At 37.4% G+C, this 27481-nt stretch overlaps 1 long non-coding RNA gene across 1 annotated transcript in view; it reads left to right on the forward strand.

Moving 5' to 3' along the window:
• The window catches only part of LOC117063610, an 86322-nt gene extending 68416 nt beyond the window's left edge, over positions 1–17906 (forward strand). Inside the window, exons 2-4 of the long non-coding RNA XR_004429011.1 lie at positions 8496–8643; positions 16763–16842; positions 17768–17906. This is a non-coding gene — a long non-coding RNA (uncharacterized LOC117063610). The remainder of the gene's footprint in view (positions 1–8495; positions 8644–16762; positions 16843–17767) is intronic.
• Positions 17907–27481: the final 9575 nt, after the last annotated feature.

The raw sequence follows: 27481 nt of genomic DNA on the forward strand, positions 1-27481 counted from the left end.
CTCTCTCTCTCTCTCTCTCTGCTTCTGTCTCTCATCTACTATGTTACCAGCATGTTAGGGCATTTCAGAGAAAGTGAATGCAGATATAAACATTTTAAGTATCTTACTTTCACACAGTGCATAGAAAATGCACGTGCGTCCCTACAGCTTACTACTGCATTGGATAAAGGAACACGTCTTAATGTCTCTGCCATCCACTGTAGAATCCTTGGATCTCCTAGTGATAATTTTCTTAATAAAGCAAGACACAAAACAATTAAACAACAATATACAAACTATTTAAATCACATAGTTTATTTATATGGTTATTGTGATGGCTAATGCTGAGTGTCAATTTGATTGGACTGAAGGATACAAAGTACAGATCCTGCATGTGTCTGTGAAGGTGTTGCCAAAGGAGATGAACAGTTGAGTCAGTGGGCTGGGAAAGGCAGATCTACCCTTAATCTGGTGGGCAAAATCTAAGCAGCTGCCAGCGAATATAAAGCAGGCAGAAAAACATGAAAAGGCAAGACAAGCCTAGCCTCCCAGCCTACATCTTTCTCCCATGCTGGAAACCTCCTGCCCTCAAACATCAGACCCCAAGTTCTTTAGTTTTGGGACTCGGTCTGGCTCCCCTTGCTCCTCAGCTGGCAGATGGCCTATTGTGTGACCTTTTGATTCTGTAAGTTAATACATAATAAACTCCTGTGTGTGTGTGTGTGTTTGTGTGAGTGTGTGTATGAACTAGATAGATATCTCTTATTAGTTCTGTCCGTCTAGAGAACCCTGACTAATACAGTTTTATTTTTACTTTCAGAAAAGAATCTATTATCTATCTATCTATGAAAAATACCAGAAAATGTTTTCTGCTTTTTAGTAAAACTTGGACATCCCAATCAAATTTCCAAGACATCTTTATAAACAGCTTACCAAATGTAAGATCAAGGCTCTAACATCCTCCAGATTTGGTCACAAGCAAATTTTTGATAATTGAAGATAGAAATGAGCAAATTAAAAATAAACTTTCTGGAAGTGTTCTGTTGAAAAGCACCTGCAATAATCTGAATGTTGCCTATAGTTCTACAGTGAGCCCTTAGCTGTGCTGACCGTGAACAGTGGGTTTGGGTCAATGAGGATGGAGGCAGCTGGAATGGGTAAGGGCTGCCTGCTGGGCACAGGGACACAGACGAGGGGCTGTGGAGCCACCAGAGGTCACTCTATGCTGGGAGAGTCTTTTTCTGTGAGCTCCATGCCAACCCAAGTGTAAAGGGAGAGTGCTAACCTCCAATGGCAGTAAAGTAGAAATACAAATGAAACCATCAAAGAGAATGCTGAATTCATGAGCACGTTACTACATCTCAGGAATGGAAATAGAATCTTTAGCAAAAAGTTGTGTAGTTCCCAGAGGAATGCCAATAGAGAACAATATAATGGCAAAAGCAATTAGATTTTATTTTTATGCAAAGAACCAAGATAAACATATGAGCTAATCAAAATGAACACACTTTACATGGTACCCTGAAAAGTACATATACATGTGTATGTACTTACATATATGTACATATATACATATTTATGTTCATATATACACACAATCATTTTATATGTATATGTGAATTTTATGTGAAAAGAATAAGCTTAGTTGGTAAATTTTTAAAGGAGCAAATTTGGGGAAAATGCTACATTTTGATAATTCATCATGTTCTTGCATAACTGAATCAGAAACAGATGTTAGTAGTTTTTACTGCAATTACAATAACTTCATACACCTGTATTAGCCTCTTAACATGTGATTCAAATTCATTGTAAAGTAGGGATTAGTATAGTTTTTCTCTTCTGCAGGTTCACTATGAGAATCATACATGATAATATATATTCAAGGGATTAGAAAAGTTGTGTGCAATTATAGATGATCACTGAAATCATCAATGACCTTACATTAAGTTATTGTTCTGAAATTGGCCCATTATTTACCACCATTATTTTTAATGATAATACTTGCCTCTATCAGTACCATACAACTTTGCAAGGAAGATCTCTGCTCCTCCCACAGGCTGCAGTGATGAATTATGTGACTTGATGCAGGGCCTGTTTCAATGACTGTTTCAGCATTCCTCAATCCATGTAATAAAATAATGTGTTTCCCTGGAGTTGTCAAAGGTGATGCGATTTCACTGATGTTGCAAAGCTAAGAAGTGGGATTTGATGATGCCATTGGCCTTTTTCCCACTGTGTTAAGAAAACCATGATAAATTTTAGCTTATCAGGTGCAAGCAAGGCTGCTAGATCCACAGGGGCCTCTGAGTCTGGGGTCTCTGGAGCCTAACCTGCTCTTTTTCTCTTTGGTTAGTAAGTCTAAGATTTCCTCCACTCTGATTTTACGTGTATTACTTTCCCAAAGCTGCTATAATAAAATAACAAAAACTAGGTGAATTGAAAACAACAAATGTTTATTCTGTCACAGTCCTGGAGGCTAGAAGCCCCTAATCAAAGTGTGGGCAGGTGCATTAGCCTGCTCTCACATTGCTATAAAGAACTACATGAGACTGAGTAATTTATATAGAAAAGGGGTTTAAATTGGCTCACGGTTCCACAGGCTGTGTAGGAGCATGGTTGGGGAGACTTCAGGAGACTTACAGTCATGCTGGAAGGTGAAGAGGGAGCAGGCACATGTTCCAAGACCAGAGCAGGAGGTAGAGAGTGAGTGGGGAGATGCCACACACTTTTAAACAACCAGATCTCATGATGACTCACTATCATGAGAACAGCAAGGGGGAAATCCACCCCCATGATCCAATCACCTCCCACCAGGCCCCTCCTCCAACACTGGGGATTACAATTTGACATGAGATTTTGGTGAGGACACAGATCCAAACCATATCAACAGGTGTGGTTCCTGTGTGAGGGCTTTGGGAGAGAAGCTGCCCCAGCCTCTCTCCAATTGTCTGGTTCTTGCCTGCATTTCCTGGCATTCATTAGTTTGTAGATGCATCACTCCAGGCTCTGCCATCATCACTAGGCACCCTCTTTGGCTGTCTCTGTATCTCTTCTCATAAGGACACCAGTGATTGGAGTTAAGTCCCAGCCTACTCCAGAATGACCTCATCTTAACTTGATTACAACTGCAAAGACCCTATTTCCAAATAAAGTCACACCCACAGGTACCAGAACTTAGGACTTCCGCATGTCTTTTTGAGGGATACAGTTCAATCCAAAACAGGATGCCTGGTTTTCCTTTTCCCTTAAATTAATGCTTTCAATTTTCAAGGGTAAAACACTTACCCAATTTTCCCTTTCCAAACTCTTTTATAGCAGATGCCTGGAAATCCTGCAGCAAGGAGGGCAGTGCTAATTTTAAATCTTAAATAAATTTTATTTATCTGTATATAAGTCATTGGGAAAATTTATATTAAGAATTAATTTTCACATTTTCCCTTACAAGAAACAAATGGCTATTTTGACCATTACATATAAACTTTACATTATTGTACTGATAATAGGAAATCAGACTGGCATTTCTTTTTAAATTTAATAGTTTACCAATGTTAAAAATACACACACAAAATGTATGTATACATCTGCAATCTAGCCAAGACTACTGAAGTGGGTATTATTAAAAATACGTAGCAAACAAGCTGCATATTGTTTTCATTAACACTGAGATATTTATTTCCGTTAAAATTGCATGGATTATCTCTTCAAAAACCTCTTCGGTGTAACTCTATGTTATTCATTTGCAATGCAATCAGCAAAGACATGCAGTATATTACATACTGCTTTTCACCATTTCTTAAGGAAATCATGTTCTCTTAAAAGATTGGTTCTAGAGATTCCAAGACGGAAACATAATGGAATGGTAGTAGACTATAAATAAATGACAAAAATTTAAATCTATGATCTATAAAATATTATCAAGGAGAGTATAGATTGCTAAGAGGTTACCTGACTTGCTGCAAGTACAAAGGAAACATGTATTGTTTCTCATTTGGATTTTGTCTAAAATATTATGTGTAAATGAAACTTCTGCTTTAGAGCTATGTTTACTGTTTATTCTCTTGAACTTTTCTGAGTAATTATGATAAATAGGCCTAAAGAAAGTGCATGTTCTTGTTTGAATTCACAGTGACATATATTGGTGTTTTAATCTCTTTACTTTCAGTCAGAATTTTAAAAAACTGATATTTTCATTATTGTTATAAAACTGTATTTCAAGTTGCTTGATACATTTATGCTAGTATATCCTCTAGCTAAATAATAAACAAAAAGTTGCCCTTAATCTTGCTCAATCTTGCTTTAGTAACCAAAATAACTGAAATTCTAACTACTTATGTCAACAACAAATACATCAACAATTATTATACAACAACAATTTATTTATTTGTGTGCCAAGTTGTGTATGATAAGTACTTAGTCGAAACTATCTCATTTTATCTTTTTTATAATCCTTTGAAAAACATATTATCAACTCCGTAAATAAAAAAGCCAAGGCTTAAAATGTTAGTGACAGCACAACTGAGCCAGTTTCTTCTTAGTTTAAAACACGTGCATCTCATCAGTGTCAATCAACTTCTAAAAATATCACAGCCACAACTACAAAATACTGCTGAAAGGAAATAAAGAAGACACACAATTAATGGAAAAAATATCATTTTCATGAATTTGAAGACTATTGTTAAGGATGCCAATAGTACCCAGAAAGATCAAATGTAGTGCAATCTCTGTACAAATCCCAACAGCATTTTTTTGCAGAAATAGAAATGAATTTTCCTAAAATTTGTGTGAAGTATTAGGGGATCCTGAATAGCCAACATGTTTTTTTTTTTTTGTAAGGATGAGGTCTTGCTTTATTCCCCTGGCTGGCCTAGAACTCCTAGGCTGAAGTGATCTCCCCAATTTGGCCTCCCACAGTGTAAGCCACTGTGCTCAGCTCAAAATAATTTTAAAAAAGAAGAACATAGTTGAAGGACTCACACTTCCTTCTTTCAGAATTTACTGCAGAGCTGTAGTAATCAAACACTGTGGTTACTGACAAAAAGATAGACATATAGGCCAATGGGAGAGAAGAAAGAGCCCAGAAATAGACCCTCACATACATGGTCAAATGATGCTTGATAAGGGTGCCAAGACTATTTAATCAAGAAAATATTCAATATATTCAAATAAGGGCATGATAAAAATCAAAGACAAAAATGTGTGATTTTTAAAGTCAACAATAACAGCATTCACAGTTGTTGTTTATTTTTCTGTACTGTGAAAAATGCATTTTTAACCTTAAGAAAGGTTTTATTTTAGAAGAGGTTCCTTTGAAATATGTCAGCTGAACAACTTTATGAGCCTAACAGTCTTATTTGTGTTGCATGCAACTGATCACTGGCATAAAATATTACACACAACTTAGGGTTTTGTGGTGACCAGACTGGCATGAAGCTGTTGAAACATCCATTTCAGTGAGCAAAGACTGGAAGCTAGACACTGTAGTACACCCAAACTGCTACAGGGAAAAATATTTGCATAAGTTTCAGTTCTAACTTACAACGCTCCCAAGAGAGTTCTTAATGCCTTCATTAGAATGGAAGGAGCCTGAAACTCACCTAAAAAAACAACACCGGAGGCGAAAACTGCAGAAGAATCCCCTAATACCATATTAATTTCCCTGCAGGGCTTAAGAAGTCTGATGACAACGCTAAATCCCATACAAAATTGTCTTCACCAGGGGATGCCAGACTAAAAACAAAGCATTGTCTTTCTCTAACTGCGTGAATGAATCCCACATCGGAGCTGCCGCCCTTGGTAGAGGATTCCAGCTCCTGTTCTCTGGCTTTGTTTTCCACAATCTTTCTCTGCATTGTTTTTCCATTGCCGCTGACAGTAGATTAATGTTGCTTCTCGAATTGAGGAAAATGTACCCATATCTATCTTCTGGTCATAGATTGATTTGCTATAAATCCTTTCTCCACAAGTCATGGGAGACTGTGGAGTCCAGGTGTAAATTTTCTCCCATTATTTGAACGTTGAAAACAACAGTACAAAGTTCTACATAAAATATTGCAGAATACCATAAAGGCGCAGATTTTTATTATTATTTTTATATATAAAAAGAGAATGTAGGATACTTCCAGCAAAATGTATTTTTTAAAGCTATTTTTGGAAAAGGATATAATCCAAGGTGTGGAATGTGTTAAATGCTTTCAAGAGCACAACGCAAATGAGAGAACAAGAATCAGTGTTCCTCTGTGGGACCATCCTGTGCTCACCAAGGAACAATGCATATTCATCACTGTGCGCTTATACAGCATGAATTAGGCAAAGCACAAGGTGCGTGGGAAGCAGCAGCCTGCAGGCTGAGAGGTTCTGCCATTCCTACATGACTGTGAGTTATCTTTTCTTCTCATTTTGAAGTAGTACATATTTGAAAGAAAAATTTCCAAAAACCAAATCTGTCTCCATTTTATGATTTGATTAGAAGCAGGAGTCAGTAGGATTGGGAGTGTAAAACCAATTTCTATTAAAAAGAGATCACTAAAGGAATTCGCTAGATTTTTCTCAACACACTACATACACACACACTCTTCACAACATATGCTTTAGTAGTAGGTTGGTGCAAAAATTATTGCGTTTTTTGCAATTACAATGGCAAAATACAGAAGTACATTTGCATCAATCTAATACTTTAGTGCGTGGTACCAGTACAAATAGCACATTTAATCCAATAATATTTATTTAGGAACTACTGTTACATTTTTTAAATCTGGTAAATAAAAAACCAGATGCACAAATTGTGTGCTAGTGAGTTTGAAGAAGAGAGGAAAGCTATCCTTACAGGCATTGAGAGGGTAGAGGAGTGAGGAATTTCTTCTGACCAGGGAAGTGTGTGAATCAATGACAGTTTTAAGAAGGAGGTCATCTTTGAATTTGACCTCAAAAGCAAACCCGGTAATGCAGTAGATTTGAATGCTAATATGTGTAAGGGAGAAAGAAATCTTTCCTTTTCCCACTGCAAGGTTCATACTGACATCCCACAACAAAAGACAGATCAATAAGAGAAAAACCCAAAATCCCAACACATTTATTTAATCAAAATTTTATATGACATGGGAGCCTTTAGAAAGGAAACCCAAAGACCCAGGGAAAGTTGTACATATTTATGCTTTGGTTCAATGAAGAAAGGACAACCGTGAGGAAACGGGTGTGGACAAACTAGGGTGACTTGAGCAGGGCCTGTGTGTTCAGAGTTCCCCTGGCTTCTGGGTATAGGGCAGGACCCATCTGGAATGAGGGTATTTCAGGCAAGATTGGTCAGAAAATTCCTTTATGGCCTGCTTTTGGGGAGAAAGGCAAAGGAAGGTCAGACCTTGCTCCTGTATTTTCTGAATCTCTAACATGCCATATATTGGGGTACCACGTTCTGAGGCCAGGCAAAGGGGCCCCCAGGTAGTTCTCATACTGGATTTTTTTATGTGGAATGCATGGGTCAATATCATTGTTACTGTTTTGCAGCGATTGGATAAATAATAATTGTGTTTAGTAAAATGCGGGGCTGATCTTTGGTGGCCTCTGCCTGTAGGGGAGGAGAAGATAATTGTGGAAAATAAGGGGTGGAGAAAGATCGTGGAGAGCATTTTTACGGAAATGTTTTGCCGAGAAGCACTGATGAATTTACAAGAGGACACGTTGTAATAAATGTGTTTTAGGAATGCTGATTTGAGAGTAGTGTGCTGCAACACGGCTGCGTTCTCGGAGCTGGGTGAGCCAGAGCCGTGAGGGGTCAGCTAGACTTTTCTAGGCCAGAGGTCTTGAACAGCGATGTGGTGGCAGGAGTTAGGGGAAGGATGAGTTTGAGAAAAGTGGAGGCTGAGCTTCTCGATGTGGGGTCAGCAGTGGGAGGGGGCTTTGAGAACATCTGTGAAGGTATCACCCATCATCAGTCTGTCTATTCTGCAAAGTAAGAACCTCTACCCGTACCTTGTTCCAGTATTTCTGCACCAAATAGTCATCCTTGTGTTGCTTCCTCTCCATAAAATATCTAATTACTCTCTTTACTGATATTTTGTTTTCTTTCTAGTTCTCCGCCTATCCCTTACTCTCTAAATCATGGAACTCTTTATCTGTTACCATAATTTAGTTCTGTTTTTGGAGAAACAATGCCTAATGTTTGGTATTTCTGAAAAAAAATCCAACAATCTTAAATTATGTTTAATAAAACAAATGCATTGATAACACATACTAATTTTAATTCTTCTGTTCATTAAAGGTCTTTCAGAAGTAGTTCATTGGAGCATTCTCCCTGGATTCCTTCTCCCCAAATAAACTGTATTTGAGAAATATTTGTCATAACTCAGAGAAATGAATGATTTATTTCCTCTTTTTGTGCCCCGAAGTCACAACTTTTACTATATATACTAGGATGTTAAAATTGAACTATTTTGGTTTCTATTTCTGCTGAGAAATACAGACATGCAATATTTGTAAAGATGTAAGATTGCTTCTAACCTAGTCTCTCCTCCATGTTTCAGGTACAAAGGGTCAGGAAAGTGAAATCATGAGACTATTACTGATGTCAAAGGCAGATACACCTCAAGAAGGAGATACTTAAGAAGCTCTCAGAGACAGATATGCCACTTCTGGATCTGCTGAAGTCTGAGTCACGCCTGAGAAACACAGGTAAGTGACTGGCTTTCCTGCCACCAGCGCTGATGGCTCAGTAAAGATACGGCCACTAGAGTCAAAATTATACTATGATTAACGTCCATCATGGGGTCCCATAATCATATTATTATTATGGGAGCCCACTCTGAACTCTCCTGAGTTTGTGGGGCAGTGAGAAGAGAGCAACAGGGAAGGTTGTGAGCAACAGAGATTGGGCACCTGCCACTGTCAGCAGGATAGGAAAGAGCCCAAGTAAGGGGAAGGAAAGAACAGGGTCCGTCTTTAAGGAACTCGGCGGCACAGGGGCAGACTCCATGTGAGCTCTCCTTCCAGAGGTCACAATGGGGTAAAACCTGCAGATGTGAGGCAGGGAGGAAAAGCAAAGCCATGAAAAATGGGGAGAGTGGGCAAAATGAGAGGGAAAACTTGCACCCTCCAAGGCTCGCTCCAACTGCACTCCTGAGAGTCAGGAATTGGGGTAATGATGAAGGGAGTTTAATAATCCGGCATCTTCATTTAGACAGCACCCTAGCCATATAAAAGAGATTTATTTATGCCCTGGAAATGATGGGAGTCATTAAAGAACAGGCTTTCCCGGAACAATTTTAAAGAGGTAAGAAGAGACAAAAATCAAGTTTGATGATTTCATCCCTTGAATCTTGCTTGATTACAGTTGAAATTACTTAGTAATAATTTGGTAAGGTTTGTATTGTTAAATGTAATGCAATATGCTGCATAACATGTTTAAATTTGCTTTTCTATTAACTCATTATTTAAACATAAATGAATAAACTGAGACCAGCAAATTTCTACCCCGGGTTGTAAGATTCTCAGGGAGCCTCACTGATAGTAACTGCCATCTGAGTTTAGCAGGAAGTCTTCACTCACCTTGGCTCAGGTAAAAGGAGATCTGACTTCTAAGAAAAAGGCAGGAAATAATAGTGACATGGATAATCTTATCTCCTGGAGTTTTTTTGTTTATTAAAGTCAGAAAAGCAGGTATAAGTCCTATGTTCTAGCTACAGAAAATGAGTACAATGACTTTATACAGGTGTGTGCCACATGTATTTACTTTTCTTCCTGAGACAGGGTCTCACCCTGTTGCCCAGGATAGAGTGCAGTGGCGTGCTTACAGCTCACTGTAGCCTGGAGCTCCTGGGCTCAAGCAATCCTCCTGCCTCAGCCCCCCATTACAGGCGTGAGTCATTGCATCCAGCCTGTACTTGCTTTTTATTAGCTGACAAGCAAACTAAAATACAGGCCAAGATTATTTTGTTTAATTTTAGAAGAGTGATGTATTCATGGAATTGTTTATAATTCAAGAGAAAATGCTAAGCTGTCATAATTTAAATGTATGTATCCAAATGTAAACGCATGTAAGATAAACATGTTTGTATTTGTCAGAAATTGTAAACACAGGTTTTTAAATCAAATGAGAAGAAACTGTGTTTCAGGAAACTAAGATTGCACAGAGATTGTGGGGATTAGCACATCTGTGTTTGTTTCGTTGTGACAATTAATGGCAAATAGTTTCAGCGTAAATGTTCAAACTTTTGGCCTCTTCTTTTGGCAGATATTGTGAGATAAACTATGTGGGATATTACATGTTCACACGTGTAACACACTGACAAATGTATAGAAATATTAGACAAGGGAAACACTATTCTATGTAAAACACTCTTCGATATGGTTTGGATCTGTGTTCTCACCCAAATCTCATTTTACATGGTAATCTCCCAGTTTAGAGGTGGGGCCTGGTGGGAAGTGATTGGATCTTGGGGGCAGTTTCTAGTGGTTTAGCCCCATCTGACTAGTGTTGGTCTCATGATAGAGTTCTCAGGAAATCTGGTTGTTTAAAAGTGTGTCTTCTCCTTCTGCCATGATTGTAAGTTTCTTGAGGCCTCCCCAGCCATGCTTCCTGTACAACCTGCAGAACCATGAGCAAATTAAACCTCTTTTCTTTATAAATTATCCAGTCTCGGGTATTACTTTATAGCAGTGTGAGACCGGACTAATATACTCCTTGAAAAGTAATTTGTGTGTTCCTTTGGGAAACTTTGTTTTTTGTTTTTAATCACGCTTTAAGATGTTTGTTCCTAGTCTTAACCTAAATCTCATTGTTCTTTTCTGTCCTTCAGTTCATTGTGAGACAATGAACAATTGGTAAGTGTATGTTATATAACAGACTATGTATTTTGAAGTAATTATAAGCTAACTCCTGTTTTCCACTCAGATCTAAATAGCTCAATTTTTTTTCTTTTCCCCTAGTTCTCAGAATGTTTATTTTCCAACACTTTAATAAAATCATAGAAATAAATTATTTCCTGTTAGCCTAGGGCTTAACATTGTTTCCCTTAGGCCATAAAGGATTAAATATATGAATAAGCAAAAATGGTGTCTTTAACAGAGAAAGAAACACCTGCCTGTATTTTTCAACATAATTAAGTCAACCTAGATTCTGTTCCAGGTCTCCCACTATGCTCTCTCCAGTAGGGGGTAATTTCTAAGGATTCACAGCTCTTGTGGGTCTAAGGCTATATGTGGGGACCAGAGCAGCCAGCACAGATATTTTCCTTTACTTCGAACTCCACAAACTGACATGTACCCTATTTATTAGCTAATAGTTACTTATCCTCTTCCCCATCTTTTAGGTCAACTTTTCAGATACTCTCCTATCAAAGTCTTAGAAATTGTACAGAAGTGCTAGCCAATGGCCCTGTGGGGGGCACTGTGTGTGTTTTGTGTAAATGTAAATAAAACTTGCTCTCTGTTCAGTATCATCTAGTTTGCAGCATGCCATGATAAAGCTAAGATTTTGAAAGCTAAAATTCTACAAAAATATTTGTATACAAAATGAAAAGGATTTAATTATAAGGATTATAATAAGTTTCATTAAATCTAGTTTCACAGACTCTACCAGAATTTTCACTGTAGCAGAAGTCAAATTTAGTAGAATTTTCTGGTTTGTATGCACATAAAGACAATAGCTAGAATAAAGTTTGGTTGGACTTCATGAAGGGAAAAGAAATTGCGGAGAAAGATTGAATAGATATTTTGTAATTAGGACTGTATGTAGTTCATTTTACTGGTTTGTATACCAAAAAATTATAATAACAGTAGGAGTTCACCAAAACCTATTACGTTGGATAACAGTAGCTATCTTCAGGTTTTCTTTTTTATGTAACTGGCCTCATCTCTTAAGCAATATGATGAAATGACTGTTCTCTGTCCTGGCCCCACTGGGAGTGCAAGATCATGGTGCCCCTGCTCGTTGGATTTGAGCTGTGCAAACCTGTCTGGTTTTAGTTTCATGGTCCTTTTTATTCAGTCCCCATCATGCATTCTGTAAGTTGTTTAGAAAGTTTTAAGCAATTTATTTCTGTGAAAACCTTTTCTATCTGTTATGCAAAATACTCTCTGTCACTGTGAATTCTTGGAGCTTCTTCTTCCTAACCACAGCAGGCTGTCCTAGAGTTTTCTGTCAGTTTCTGCATTTGGAAAAGCCTCTGATATTTTGACCCAAGAAATGGAAAATACAATCATGACCCATGCAAAACCATAACACATGCTCAGAATTAAGCAATAGAGAGCTTAAATCAAACACTGCATGTTCTCACTTATAAGTAGGAGCTGAGCAATGAGAACATATGGACACAGGGAGGGTAACAACACCCACTGGGGCCTGTCTGGGGATGAGATGGGGGAAGGGAAAGCATCAGGAAAAATAGCTAATGCATGCTGGACGTAATACCTAGATGATAGGTCGATAGGTGCAGCAAACCACCATGGCACACCTTTACCTATGTAACAAACCTGCACCTCCCGCACGTGTACCTCAGAATTGAAATTAAAATTAATTAAAAAAATAGAAACTCTAAAAAAAAAAAAGTTATACCCAATATATTAGCCTATTTTCAAGTCGCTGATAAAGACATACCCGAGACTGGGCAATTTACAAAAGAAAGAGGTTTATTTGGATATAGAGTTCCATATGCCTGGGGAACCTCACAATCGTGGCAGAAGGCAAGGAGGAGCAAGTCACATCTTACATAGATGGCAGCAGGCAAAGAGAGAGAGTGAGAGCCAAGCAAACAGGTTTCCCCTTATGAAACCAACAGATCTCATGAGAGTTATTCACTACCATGAGGACAGTATGGGGGTAAACTGGCCCCATGATTCAGTTATCTCCCACCAGGACCCTCTCACAAGACGTGGGAATTATGGGAGTACAATTCAAGATGAGATTTGGGTGGGGACACAGCCAAACCATATCACCCAATGTTCTTCAGACCAGTGGGGCAGAAAGCATTTGTGGCTATTGGCACCCGAGGCAGTACCTCAGCAGGTTCCATTTCCCGCACGGTATATTAATCTGCAAAGCACAGGCGGCAGGAGTGGACATCCCTGTGAGTACTGTCGCCTTTCTCTTGTCTTTGCAAGTGCACACGAATCTCCATTCTTACGTTAGAACTTGAAATCTGATCCTTAAAACTTAGTGTGGTAACTAGTAAGTTTAAATTACAAATGAGCTACTCACTTCAGTCACTTAAACCCACCATTGGGCAATCTCAGTGCATCATGAGTCTGGGCTGAGATTTACTGGATATTATATTTGATGTATACTAGGCATTCCTCTGAATATTATATACTCACTACCACTTAATCTTCAAAAATGCTTACAGTCGATACCATTATTATCTCTATTGCCTCGTAGGGTTGTTGTGGGAGTTAACTGAGATTACATTTGCAAAACAGCACAAGTGAACACTCTGTAAGTGTTTGGCTTTGTTACAATATTAGTAGTAGTCGTGCTAGTAATTTTTTTAAAGAGTAAGATCTATTTACAGAAGTTCGAAACTATCTTTAAATGACCGACTGAGAAGTATTTTGAAAAGGTGGAGAAACCAGGGATAAGCACAGTGTTTTGTTATTAAACATCCTGGGGAGACATCTGAGCAACATAATGAAACATCGTTGGACGGCCGTGCCTAAGACAACATGGACATGCGGATTGTAAATATTTTGGTTAAATTTTTCTAGTACCAGCTGTATGACTTTAGACCACAACTCTCTAGGGTAACTCTATCAACAGCATTATTTTATGAATTTGGAAACTAAAATTCAGAGGGGTGGGATGGAGCTAGAATCTTCACCTCATCACATCTGATGCATGCATCTTCGATATCTAGAATAATATTAGAATTATATGTATACTCAAGGAAATCCTTAAAATTCAGACTTTCCATTTTAAGAAGTAAAGAAATATATTGACAGCATTTCTAAAAGTAGCAGTGGTTGTGACGGACGATTTATTATGCCAAGCAAACAGAAAATATACTTGGATTTCATGTATATTCTTTCCCCCATAATTCAATGCATACTCACTTATATTAGTTTGCTGGGGCTGCTGTAACAAATTACCACAAACTGGGTATTTTAAAACAACAGAAATTTATTCTTTCGCATTTCAGGGAGGCCAGAAGTCTGAAATCAAGTTGTCAGCAGGATTGGTTCCTTCTGGAAGCCCCAAAGCAGCACCTGCTCAAGCGTCTGTCCCAGCCTCTGGGGGAAATTCTGGCTGTTCCCTGGCTGTTAGAGGCATCCCCCATGACCTCTGCCTCCATCCTCACACCACCTTCAGTGTGACTCACGTCTCCCTTTTCTTTGCTTATAGGACATCAGTCATTGGATTTAACTGTCCATCCTAAATCCAAGTTATCTCTTCTCAAGGGTCCTTAACATAATTACGTCTGGAAATACTCAGTTTCCAAATAAGGTTACCTTCCATGCTTCCAGCTGGACATGAATTTTGGGCAGATACCTTTTTTTTTTGATGCGGAGTTTTGCTCCTATTGCCCAAGCTGGAGTTCAATGGCACGATCTTGGCTCACTGCAACCTCCACCTCCCAGGTTCAAGTGATTCTCCTGTCTCAGCCTCTTGAGTAGCTGGGATTACAGGAGTCTGCCACCATGCCCGGCTGATTTTTGTATTTTTAGTAGAGACAGGGTTTCACCGTGTTAGCCAGGCTGGTCTCGAACTCCTGACTTCGTGGTCTGCCTGCCTTGGCCTCCCAAAGTGCAGGGATTACAGGCATGAGCCACTGTGCCAGGCCTGGGCAGATACCATTTAATCCATTATATCAGTCATCGCTTCTTCAAGAAATGAGACAAATTGCTTTCCTGTTTTCTATCTGAGTCATTACATGAAGCAAATTATTATATATGTTCTATGGAATTGTAAAAGCTTAATATATGTTTTCATGGTTTTTCAATCTGTGAAAGCATGTTATTTTCACAATTTTAATTATAAAGTGTAGAATATTATGTAGTGAATTACCATATTTTCATCACACAGATTAGACAGTTTCCAATATTTTTTTCTCAGATTTCTTTCTTAATATAAGGTTAATAAAACATCACAATACAGCTAGAGGCTGATTGCATCTACATACCTGTGTTTGATCTGACAGCTGGGACATGTCATTCTCATGTTTATGTCCACAATCTTGTACTCCAGGTTTGTTTTGTATGTGAACATTGGTGTTTTATTTCTACACTAATGGCCTCATGGTGTATGTAGAATTTTGTACTTTGCTATATTCAACATGATGATTTTGTGATTTCTATAAACTGAAATTATGTGTGCTAATTTATTTATTGAAACTGTTCCAAAATACTAAACGTTGTGAATGAATCACAATTTAGTTATCCATTTTGTCAATCTGGTGAAATATTAGGGTTTTCTGGCGACTAAACCAAATGCCACCATAAACATCACTGTTCAGGACTCCATGTCAATGTGTCACTTAGGACTCATACCTGAAAATAGAAATCTGTGCATTGACAGTGTACATATTCAAATCTTTAAATACTGCCAAGTTGATTTCCAAAGACGTTGTAACAGGTTACATTCTATTAATAGTTTCTAAAAACAGTCTCTCCTCACATGATTGCCAGCATTTAGTATTTTCAGGGAAAATTTATATTCTGCCCATTTGTTGGGTCTAAAATGATGTGTCATTGACATTTTGATTTACACTTTTCTGACTCCTAAGGAGATTCTTATCTTTTTACATAATTCATTGCATATCATTTTGCTGAATGGTAAGATATGTTCTCATGCAGTTCTATTGAAATTTATAAAATCCTGTAACTGTTGTCTGAATTGCTTTTTTTTTTTTTTTTTGAGACTGGGTCTCACCCTGTCACCCAGGCTGGAGTGCAATGGCGCGATCTCGGCTCATTGCAACCTCTGTCTCTCAGGTTGAAGTGATTCCCCTGCCTCAGCTTCCTGAGGAGCTGGGACCACAGGTATCCGCCACCATGCCCAGTTAAGTTTTGTATTTTTAGTAGAGATGGGGTTTTGCCATGTTGGCCAGACTGGTCTCAAACTCCTGGCCTCAAGCAATCCACCCACTTCGGCCTCCCGAAGTGCTAGGATTACAGGTGTGAGCCCCCGCGCCCGGCCCTCGGCTTCCCGAAGTGCTGGGGTTACAGGTGTGAGCCCCGGCGGCCAGCCCAACTTACTTTTGGTGTTCCTTCCTACCGATGTTGCAAATCAGTAGAGTTAAATGTATCCATTTTTCCTTAAACTTTAAATTGTATCTTATTTAAAATAATCCATCTATATCAAAGCTTTTAAATGTTTCTATATTTTCAAAAAAAATCTGTTATACTATTTCTATGTATTTGTAATCACCTTCTTACAGTTTTTTTTGTGTACTGTGTAAAATAAAAACCCAATTTTATCTTTCAATTTTGTTGGAGAGTTAGTGATTCATCTCAGCAGAGTCACAAAATATTCCATCTTTTCTAGATGTAAAAAGAAATATAAATGGGTCTGTTCTTACATTGTTTTATAGTTTTTTGCATATATTTCTTTCATTAAATTTTATTAATTCCTAAAACTTTTTATTAATAATTTCATTTTTCTTAATGTACAGTCTCTATCTTTGTTCTTCATTTTCAAGTTAGTACGAAATATTCTTGGTCATTTATGCTTCCTTGTGAAGATTAACTATTAATCTTATTATTATGTCCCTGAAAAATAATCAGTTATGCTTTCAAACAGAATTGCTTGCAATGTTTGAATTAATTTGAGGAGCATTTATTATATTTTCTTTTTCTTTTCTAGATGCAGGAGAAGTCTCCTAATATATTCAGAATTGATGTCTAATCCCCCATAAAATACATAGTTTCCAACATAAAAGTCATGTACATCTTTTGTGAGAATTTTCGTAGGTGGTTCTGAATTTATTGTGAATGGAGTCTTTGTTTTGATAACCACCAATTTAAACTGGCTTTTTATGGAGGGTAGAGACACTATTGTTTTTGCACTCTTACCCAATTTTACTGAACTCCAAATTAAAATTTAATAATTAGTCTGAACAAATTCTCTTGGATGTCCTGCGTAGTCAGTCAGTCATTGAGCAGGCTCACATGCTTCTGCAGGAGGATGGCTTCCCCGCGGGGCAGTGAGCAGACAGTGGGAAGAACAATAATCTGGAAAGAAGGAATATTTGTAATGTGCAGGGGTACTCGGAAGGCAGTGATCTTACATGTTTCTTCAACAACAGTTCCAAATGTTGTGAGACACCTCTCCACGGGTTTCTTGCATTTCTGCCAACACGGCATGCAGACGCAAGGGCAGCTTTTGGTCTGGAATATCTTCCAAAGGATGTTTGTATAGTGATTTACTTTAAAAGACAGAAGACATTTACTCACACCCAGGCCAGAGGGCTGGCTTGTCTACTTACTACTGTGTAACACAGATAATCTGTGCATCTGGAACAAATGTCAGGACAGTTCTGCTTGCATCGCGTAGGTGTGGGGGCTTCTAAGCTTGCAACTCTCTGTATCTTTAATCAACTTCTTATAGTTTTTTTGTGTGCTGTGTAAAATAAAATCCCAATTTTATCTTTTTATTTTTTTGAAAAGTTAGTGATTCACCTCAGCAGAGTCACAAAATATTCCATCTTTTCTAAATGTAGAAAGAAATATAAATGGGTCTGTTATTATATTGTTTTATTTGCATTTTTTGCATAGATTAATGCCTTTGCATTAAATTTTATTAATTCCTAAAACTTCTTATTAATAATTTCATTTTTCTTAATGCACAATCTCTGGCCTTATTCTTCAGCAGTGATGCAAACCCACTTCACGTGCAGCACCCAACTGCACTGCACCACACGACGCTGTGACATTGCAAACATGAAGCTGACGCTGATTGCTCAATGGTGCGGAATGCCTGCCCAGGAGCTGCCAGCACCATGGAACTGGTAGGCTAACTCATCAACTTGTGAGCATGGTAAAATCTCAGGTCCTTCAGAGTTCTTGACAAGAACCCGCCTCTGCCCCACCGGGAGCTGTAGAACTATATAGATAGAACCTGGACCACCTAAAGTTATTTTTCTGGTGAGTAAAATATAGTTAAGGTGTTGAACGTCTTAGTCATGGCAACTCCAAGGAACATTGACATTCTGTTTGCCAGTGTGTGTAATCAGAGATGAAAACAAAATAGAATGACCAATTTAGGGGACTTCCAATGGTTTCCTCGTCATTATTAGTCATGATTGATGCTTTCTGGTCCTGATTGCTTTTCAAGCTGTAGATTATTGCTGGAATTAAAGCTACTTTGCTGGAAGGTGTTTAGCTATTTGAACTACCTGGGGTTGTTGTTGACTATTTAAAATAAGTGTTTCTTAGTATCGGTGACCCGTTTTGAGCTACAGACAGAGATTCTCTTTATACCAGGAAACTCTCTTTGTTATTTCTATGATGTTTTGTAAAATTTTCTTTAGGAATAAAACTGACCCAGATTCTAGACTGTTCTTTCACCTGTTTATGGGCTGTGTTCTAATCAGTGTCCTTTGCTTTTTATTCTAGACTCGCATCTCATGCTTGTAATCACCAGAACTTTTATACTTTGCTAAATTGGTGTCTTTGCTTGTTAATCCTTCTTACGCTGATTTCAATACCATTACTTGTAATTTTGATTTCTTACCAAGCTCTGTTTTTAATTTTGCTGAATCTTACTCAGCTAAGTCCTTTTATCTCAGCCCACTGACATTTTTCTTATTCACAAATACATGTTTTCTTGAATGTTACTGAAAATACAATATAGAAACTTTCTAAAGTTTTTTAAAAATTTCCCCAACAGTAAATCTATTTTTTTGACCCAAAGGCATAAAAATGATACAACTGACTCTGGGGACTTGGGGAAAAGAATGGGAAGGAGGTGCGGGATCAAAGACTACACTTAGGGTGCAGTGTATACTGCTCGAGTGATGGGTGCACCAAAATCTCACAAACCACCACTAAAGAGTTAACTCATGTAATCTAATAACATCTGCACCCCAATACCTTATGGAAAAGTAAAATAAAAAATAAAAATTTTTGAAAAGAAATAAATAAAATAAAGTAAAAATATAGCAGGGTTCATATTCTTTTTTCTTCATACTGTAGACTCTTTTCATCATTCCGACATTGGGAGCTTTTGTCACAGCTTTGAACAAAAGAATTCAATAAAAGCCAAGTATTTTCAAAATCTACGGTGGTCAACTTATTCTTTGATCTCCTCTCTGCACAAGCTGTTAAGAAGAAACTTCGCTTTTACATTTTAATCTGGTATTGACTGATGTAAAGTTACATTACCAATTCAGTGATCCAAAATTTATTCAAGGGCACATGGGCACTCTTGGAATAATGACCCTTTTTATCTCTCATCCATGGGCCAGAAATCGGTTTCCAACATGGAGCTTTCATGTCCATTTTAGATTTTGCAGCAAACACCTCCTAGATGTTCTGATTTTGCTTCTGTGCCTACTGCTTTGTGGAGTATCTTTTCTACCCAGTGAGCTCTGACCCTGTCCTGGTGTAGGATTCTGATCACCAGGAGGGGTTCTCACCCAGTGACTCCACAAATTAATGTGATGACCCAGGAGCAAAGGGCTTGCACAGAGTCTGCTCTTCAGCGACCTCCTCGTCTTGTTTGCATTCTCACCCTCACCTCTCCAAGTTCAGGGCTCTTAACGTGGTCCTGTGGCACTCCCCACACATTCTTCATGAATGTGTGTCTTTCTCAGGGTGGGGCTCGGGAGAAGGTGGTTGAGGCTGAGAGTAGCCTGGTCCTGCCATCACTATGCACGGAAAGTTGTGACTATGTTCCAGTTTCTGACAAAGGAGACTCACTCCCCTTTTCCCAGCCTTAGTGCCGATGGTCTCACTTGCGTCGTCTTCGTTTTCCCCATGTGATTCTTAGAATTTTTTTTTTTTTTTTGAGACGGAGTCTCACTCTGTTGCTCAGGCTGGAGTGCAGTGGCATGATCTTGGCTCATTGCAACTTCCACATCCGGGATTCAAGCGATTTTCCTGCCTCAGCCTCCCAAGTAGCTGCTATTACAGACGCGCACCACCATGCCCAGCTTATTTTTGTATTTTTAGTAGAGACAGGGTTTCGTCATGTTGGCCAGGCTGGTCTCAAACTCCTGACCTCATGATCCACCCGCGTCAGCCTCCCAAAGTGCTGGGATTACAGGTGTGAGCCACTGTGCCCGGCCCTTAGAATGTTTTAAATGCACGTACTTCCACAGTCGTCTACTTCCCTGTATGAGGGAAGCCTTGAGATAGAACTTGTCTTCCCGTTTGTCTACCAGGGCTTTTATTTTACAAATCTGTTAAAGTTAACTGGGAGTTTCACATGAGAAAAATAAGATATGGACTGACGTGTAGTGAATACAGTGTGATGGCTGGAAGAAAGGCTATGGATTCACAAATATCTGGAATGCAAGTTCAGGCCCCACCCTTGCAACCTTAGGCAAGGAAGATAATTGCTCTGAAGTTATAATTTGCACAAATTTGAGACGATAATTAATAACATAAAAAGCAACTATGTCATAGCTATTGCTCTGTATAAACAGTTTTTTGATACTTTTATCTATTCATTAATTTAAAAATATCTGTTGAGTGCTTGTCATTGCTAGCATTGTGATAAATAATAACTTGGTTTTGGAATCCAGTAGCAGTTAAAGACAGGAAATGATCATTAATTTCTCCTATGTTACTTGAAAGCTTTTCATAGGAACTGTAAATTTTCAAGACAAGTAGAAAACAGGATTCTGGCAATCTGTTAGGAAAATAGACTTTCACGATAAGTAAGTTTACTTAAGCCGAGTAAACATGCAAATTGATAATAAAATGCTTAGCATCATTCTCCATCACATTCATCGTGAGTCTTTTGGCAATGAAAAAAAAAGCATTCTTTTTTTTTTTTTTTAATGAAAATTTAAGGTAGTGAATCCACAAACCACAGCTCTTCATTTTTAAACTAGTGAAAGATACATACATAGGTTTGATGATGGTTTTCTGTGCATATAAACCTCAGGGAAAAAATCTATACCTAAAAAACTAAGGAGAAGATAATCTAAAGGAATGATTCGTATATTACTCCCAAACTGCTTTCATACAGTCAAGAATATAAGAATAAAGATGCGTAGGATCTCATAAAATATAATTGGCTGTAGTTTAACTCTTTTATTCTATGAATGTGGATAATCTAAAACTAACTTTTGCCCTTTTCGCCTTACCATTTGGTAGAAATAATATTATGTCCCTAAAATAACTTATAATTTGAAGAATCATAACAAATATTCTTGCAACATCAAAGTTTCTTATATTGGGGAATCAACGGTGCTGTTTTGTTTGTTGAGCTTTGAGCTGTGCTGTTGAGTTGCTAATGATATGTTTGGATTACTACTGAGCACAGCAATTGGATGCACAACATATGCGAAGGAGGTTGTGTCTCCTGGCTGTGTCAGCTGTAATTATAATAGATGGCAGGGAGGAAGACCAACTACGCAGCGATCTGGATGTGCAGCAGATTTAAACCAGTAATTTACAGATTGCTACGTGAAATTATTACAGATTACCAGGAACTGAAAGCCACTGATAAATGTCTTTCCTAGGTTAGATGCACCTAATTGTTATTGGGCTGATATTTTAAATGTGTATACTTATACTTCTTTAATCTTCTTAAATAAATTGAGATTGCAAAGTGCTTAGGACAGCACTTGGCACAAAGTAAATGTCATACTGGTGTTTACTAAGTAACCGTGTGAATAAACGAATGAGCTTTACCTAATAATCTTTCAATAAGACTAGGAGTTGCTCAGTGACAGTTATACGGAGTAAAATGCATAATGGCTTCCTACGTAAGTCTAGCGCTCATGAATAAGTGTGCCTAGATGTTAAGAATCATGTCATTCAGATACTCACAGGGTACTTCTTTTTTTTTTTTTTCTTCCAGACAGTCCCATTCTGTCACCCAGGCTGGAGTACATGGAATACAGTGGCACAATCTCAGCTTACTACAACCTCTGCCTCCCAGATTCAAGTGATTCTCCCAGGTAGCTGGAATTACAGGCGCCTGCCACCACGCCCAGCTAGTTTTTGTATTTTTAGTAGAGACACGGTTTCGCCATGTTGGTCAGGCTGGTTTCGAACTCCTCACCTCAAGTGATCCCCCCGCCTCAGTCTCCCAAATTGCTGAGATTACAGGTGTGAGCCACTGGACCTGGCCCCAAAATGAAAATCTTCTTAGTAAACATAAAACAAATAAGCTAGCCATGAACTAATGTAAGTAATCATATTTTAAAAGAAACAAATAAAATCACATCAATAGAGTATAACACTTGTATAAACATTGGAATACTTGCTTTACTATCAAAGGGAATTCTTTAGTGTTTAAGATAATTTCTCTATAAAGCCATTCATGTTCAAATGTCTTCTAAGAATATTAGAAATTTTGTAAAAAGTGCTTTGTAAAGTTTATGTGAACACTGCACTTTTTTTTTTTTTTAACTTATCCTGAGTTTGTTCTTGTTGAATGTATCTTAAAGTTTCTTGGTACTAGTGCATTTAAGCTTCAAGATATATACATATAGGTATATATTTTAAGTGCTTTATAATCTAAAGTTCTTTCAGGCACCTGCCAGTGCTCATTTTTTAAATGAAAATTTTTGCCTCATTAAAAATCAGTATTTCAAGCATTCCAGTTTTTGGGGTGGTGACTGGGTGTGGGGATCCTTTAAGGGACTGTGAGGGTCTGGACTGCAGCAGAAGTTATGGGTAGTGAAAGGGCTGCATGAACAAATTTGCTGCCCCAAATGTTGTGATTCATTTTGAGTTAATGTTTTGGGAAGGGTGTAACTTCTGTCTCTAGATTCACATTCTTTGCATATGAATGTCCGGTTTTTTCAGCACTGTTTTTTTGAATGGACCATCCCCTTTCCATTGTACTACTTTTGTTCCTTTGTCAAAAACCAGTTGAGTGTATGTGGGTCTCTTTCTGGGCTCTCTAATCTGTTCTACTGACTGATTTGTTTGTTCTTTCTCCAATACCACACTGTCCTGATTATTGCAGCTTTATACTAATTCTGAAGTCCATTCATTTAGTTGATTTTTTTCAACAGATTTTTTGGAGTTTTTTTCATATAGGTATTTTATGTATTTTGTTAGTTTTATATCTAAATATTTTATTCTGGGAATGCTAATGTAAATGATATTGTTTTTAATTTCAAATTTTCCTTGTTGAGGAAGTTCTCATGTAAATTCTGAAAACTGAGAAGTAATAGCTAAACATTTAAAATTACATTTACAGGGGAAATTCATTATTAAGAAATTCTTAATATGCATTACTGAACTCAAAAAAAAAAAAAGAAAGAAAGAAAAAGAAAAAGACAGTGAGCCAGATGTGGTGGCTCATGCCTGAAATCCCAGCACTTTAGGAGGCTGAGGTAGGCAGATCACTTGAGGTCGGGAGTTGGAGACCAGCCTGGCAAATATGGTGAAACCCTATCTCTACTAAAACTGCAAAATTAGCCAGGCATGGTGACACATGTCTGTAATCCCAGCTACCAGGGAGGCTGAGGCATGAGAATTGCTTGGATCCAGGAGGCAGAGGTGGCAGTGAGCTGAGCACTTCAGCCCAGATGACAGAGCGAAACTCTGTCTCAAAAAAAAAAAAAAAGAAAGAAAAAACAAAATAAAACTTTTGCTTGAAAACTTACCAAATCATACTTTGTAATTTCTATCTTAGAATTTTCAAACCAATAAATTGTCTTTGATAATTTACTCAGCATACAGTGTGGCCGTAGATTTAATGAGAGTGAAAAAGAATGATGGGAACTGAAGTCAGCAAATAAGAAAGTTAAGCTTCTTTTTCTTTAGAAAAAAATACATTTTTATTAGAGATTTCCTAATAGCTAGCTAATCATTTGGTAGGAGAGAATTGCTAGTATACCAGTTAACATAGCCGTGGAAAAAATCTGGTTGTCATAAGGTATTTGAACTGAATTTAAAAAAAGGAATCATCGCACGGATTTACATTGTTAGTAGTTTATCCATCAAATTGAAAATATAAAATATTTCTTCAATGAAATACAATGCACAGCATTGCCTTTAACCTCAGCTTAAATGAATAGAAAATAATAAATTGTTGTTAGAGATCTCCTAATAGCTAGCTAATCAACTGATAGAAGAGATTTGCTAGTATACTGGTTAAGATACTCGTGGAAAAAATCTGGATGTCATAATGTATTTGAACTGAGTAAAAAAAGGAATCATTGCACAAATTTACATTGTTAGTAATTTATCTGTCAAATTGAAAACATAAAATATTTATTCAATGAAATACAATGCACAGCATTGCCTTTACCCTCAACTTAAATGTATAAATTTTAGCAGTTTGTTTTAATTATGTGAACCTTATAGTTTTGCTTGGGATACCTAGAAAAATAAGACACGCCAAGTTCAACACTTCCAAGAATTCAGTGCATAAATATTTTCCCTTTCACAAATCTTGTATTAAAGATAAATGTTAATCTTGCCTCCCTTTTATTGAACGCTGTAAAGTCAGAGGTGTGTATGTGTTTGTGTTTTATTTTGTTTTGTTTTCCATTTTGCTACTTCAATTGCAAATAAAATTAGTAGAACTATGAATGATGTGAATGTGGTACTTTAATCATACTCAATGTAATACAAGCATGCATTTCTCTTATTACTCATTTTCTCTTTGTCCTTTTCAGTGTTTCAAAATAAAATTTCAGCTCTTAATTATTTTTCTTCATTACAACAGGGTTGCTCTTCACACATAGGATATTTTAACAAATTCTGTGAAATGAAAGGCATTCCATTAGCTCTCATAGTGAAGAATGTTCTTTCAAGGGAAGCATATTTAATCACTATATGAAATTATTCATGACTTTTAAATTATTTTGCTTTCTTTTCCACAGATTCTTATTAAAATTACTTTATAATCATGGTAATTTTAGTTCAAGATCAAGTGAGAAGAAAACATACGTAGTTGGTTGAATGTGAAAAGTTTGAACAGTAATTTCGCCCATAGTTTTTTGGTTGTTAGTCTTTAAATACTATGAGGTATATATTCATGAATTGATTATGAATATGAGTTCCACATTCAAGTTTATTTCCAGATTGAGTTGATAAAAAAGAAATTATAGTATATTCTTTTCTTTTTATTTCTTTATTTTATCTTTTTTTTTTTTTTTGAGACAGTGTCTTGCTCTGTTGCCCAGGCTGGAGAGTGGTGGCATGAACATGGCTCACTGCAGCCTTAAACTCCTGGGATCAAGCAATCCTCCCACCTCAGCTTCTTGAGTAGCTGGGATCACAAGGTCATGCCACAATGCCTGGCTACATTTTCAAAAATGTTTTGTAGAGACAGGGTCTCACCTTGCTGCCCTGGCTGGTCTCAAACTCTTGAGCTCAAGTGATCTTCCCACCTCAGCATCACAAACCGCTGGGATTACAGGCATGAGCCATCATGCCCAGCCTCAAAATATTTTCTTAAACACTTCCAACTTATGGGGTTGGCATCTTTCAGAAAATTGTACTCTTCATCTATTCCTTTTGTTTATTGGAAGGATGCCTCAAGGAGGAAGTGCGTGATATTCAAAAGAAACACTAAAGTTGAAATCCCGAAATTTCCAAAATAGTACTGGCCAAAATGCAGCAAGATGGCACCAAGTTGAACAGCACCATCATCCATGCAGTTATGTCCATCGGGAAGCTAGAAATGCGTCTTCCACCTTCCTTTCCCTCGCTGCCAGAATCCATTCATGTCAAGTCATAAACTTCCATAGTTCTTCACTCAATTCTATCTCCTTCTATGCCCATCATCATTACCATGTATCAGCTCACCACCTATCTCCCCCACTTCTCCAAAAAAATTCAGTTTATGTCTTTCTCCTGCTTAAACTCTTCAACCCACTTACTGTCCATAGATAAAGATGAAATTCAGTAGCAGAGCCCACATGATCTGACCTTGACCTGTCCTTTTTTGCCCCTGTTTCTGATCAGACCAGCTTTACCTTCTTAGGAAGCCTCTGATGTTTTCTCCTTCCAGCCATGTCAAGGCTCAGGCAAGTGCCTTTTCAATGTTCTCCCCCTGTACCCAGTGGCAAGCCTTGTTGTGGAACTGATGTAATGTATGGCAATAGGCAGTTCACTTGAAAAACTCCCTCCCTAATTAGACTGTAACTTTCTTGAAGACAGGCAATAGAAAGTATACAATTGCTAAATTTCTATTATCTAGGCCAATGATAAGAGGCCAAAAATCTGCATTTCTAACAGATTCCTGGGAGACACTGATATTACTACCTGGTTTGGGGACCTCATGGTAATGAGCGCCGAGCTTGCCACAGTCTGCTCCACAATTAATATTTTTAAGTGTAAAAATGCAGGAAAGAATTAATAAACCAAATCTGGATATTTGTAGAGTTTTTTGCGGCTGCTTTGTGTACATTTATGCATCATTTAATCATATAAATATGAAATTTTCTCACCTATAAGGCAAAAGTAACAGTGATTACTCATCTGTATAACAATAGTACTGTGAAAAGTCTTTTCTAAATTGCTGGTGTACTCAATTATGCTTGATATACTCAAAGTATATACTTAAATATTATGAACATGGGTGTTCCTTTACTACTCTTACATTTATTGCATTGATAGCATATTTAAACTATTAAATAGATCTCTTATCCATGCAGACAGCAACAAGCTTGGATCTTCTTACCATAACACAACATTGTATCTAGGATGTACACACACTTGAAAATTGATGCATGCAGAGCTATGCATATGCTATTCTCCTTGGAAATGTCTCTCACATTTCTGCAGGTGAAAGATGTTCCAGACTATCTTTTAAAAGGGTATTTAAATAGCAAGTATCCTTGAAATACAACAATAGCAACAGCATCTTCCAGGCAGAGGGCAGATTTGTTTTCTGATGAAGATAATGAAGACAATGTCCCTTTCTAAGGCAAAGTTTGGGCAACTACCTTTAAAATATTGAAGTTTCCTAAACTTGGGGTTGCTCATTTGTGAGATAAACCCACTGGGAGCACAACTCACACTTGGGTCGACCTTCACACCTCCCCATGTAACTTGGGAAACAAGGAAAGTTGGGGGAAATGCAGACATCAAGTTCATTGCTCTGCTGTGAGTAATACAGTCCTTGTCTCTGACCCAGGACTCTCATGTCTTCTGCCAGTGTCCATGAAACTATGGTAGTCTAAACTGTTAGCTTACAAGTAAAGTAATATCTCAGATTTTTCACAATTCATAATAACTGATATGATAAATGTATACTCTCAATCCCCAAATTCAAAATATAGACTCACCTTTTTTATATTTTATTTTTATATATTTTATATATTTATATATATTTATATATTTATATATTATATATTTATATATATTATATATATTTATTTATTTATATTTTATATATATTTTATATATTATATATTTTTATATTTTATTTTTATATATT

Source organism: Trachypithecus francoisi, unplaced genomic scaffold (genome assembly GCF_009764315.1).
Source record: "Trachypithecus francoisi isolate TF-2019V2 unplaced genomic scaffold, Tfra_2.0 Contig01558, whole genome shotgun sequence".
NCBI classification, from domain to species: Eukaryota; Metazoa; Chordata; class Mammalia; order Primates; family Cercopithecidae; genus Trachypithecus; species Trachypithecus francoisi.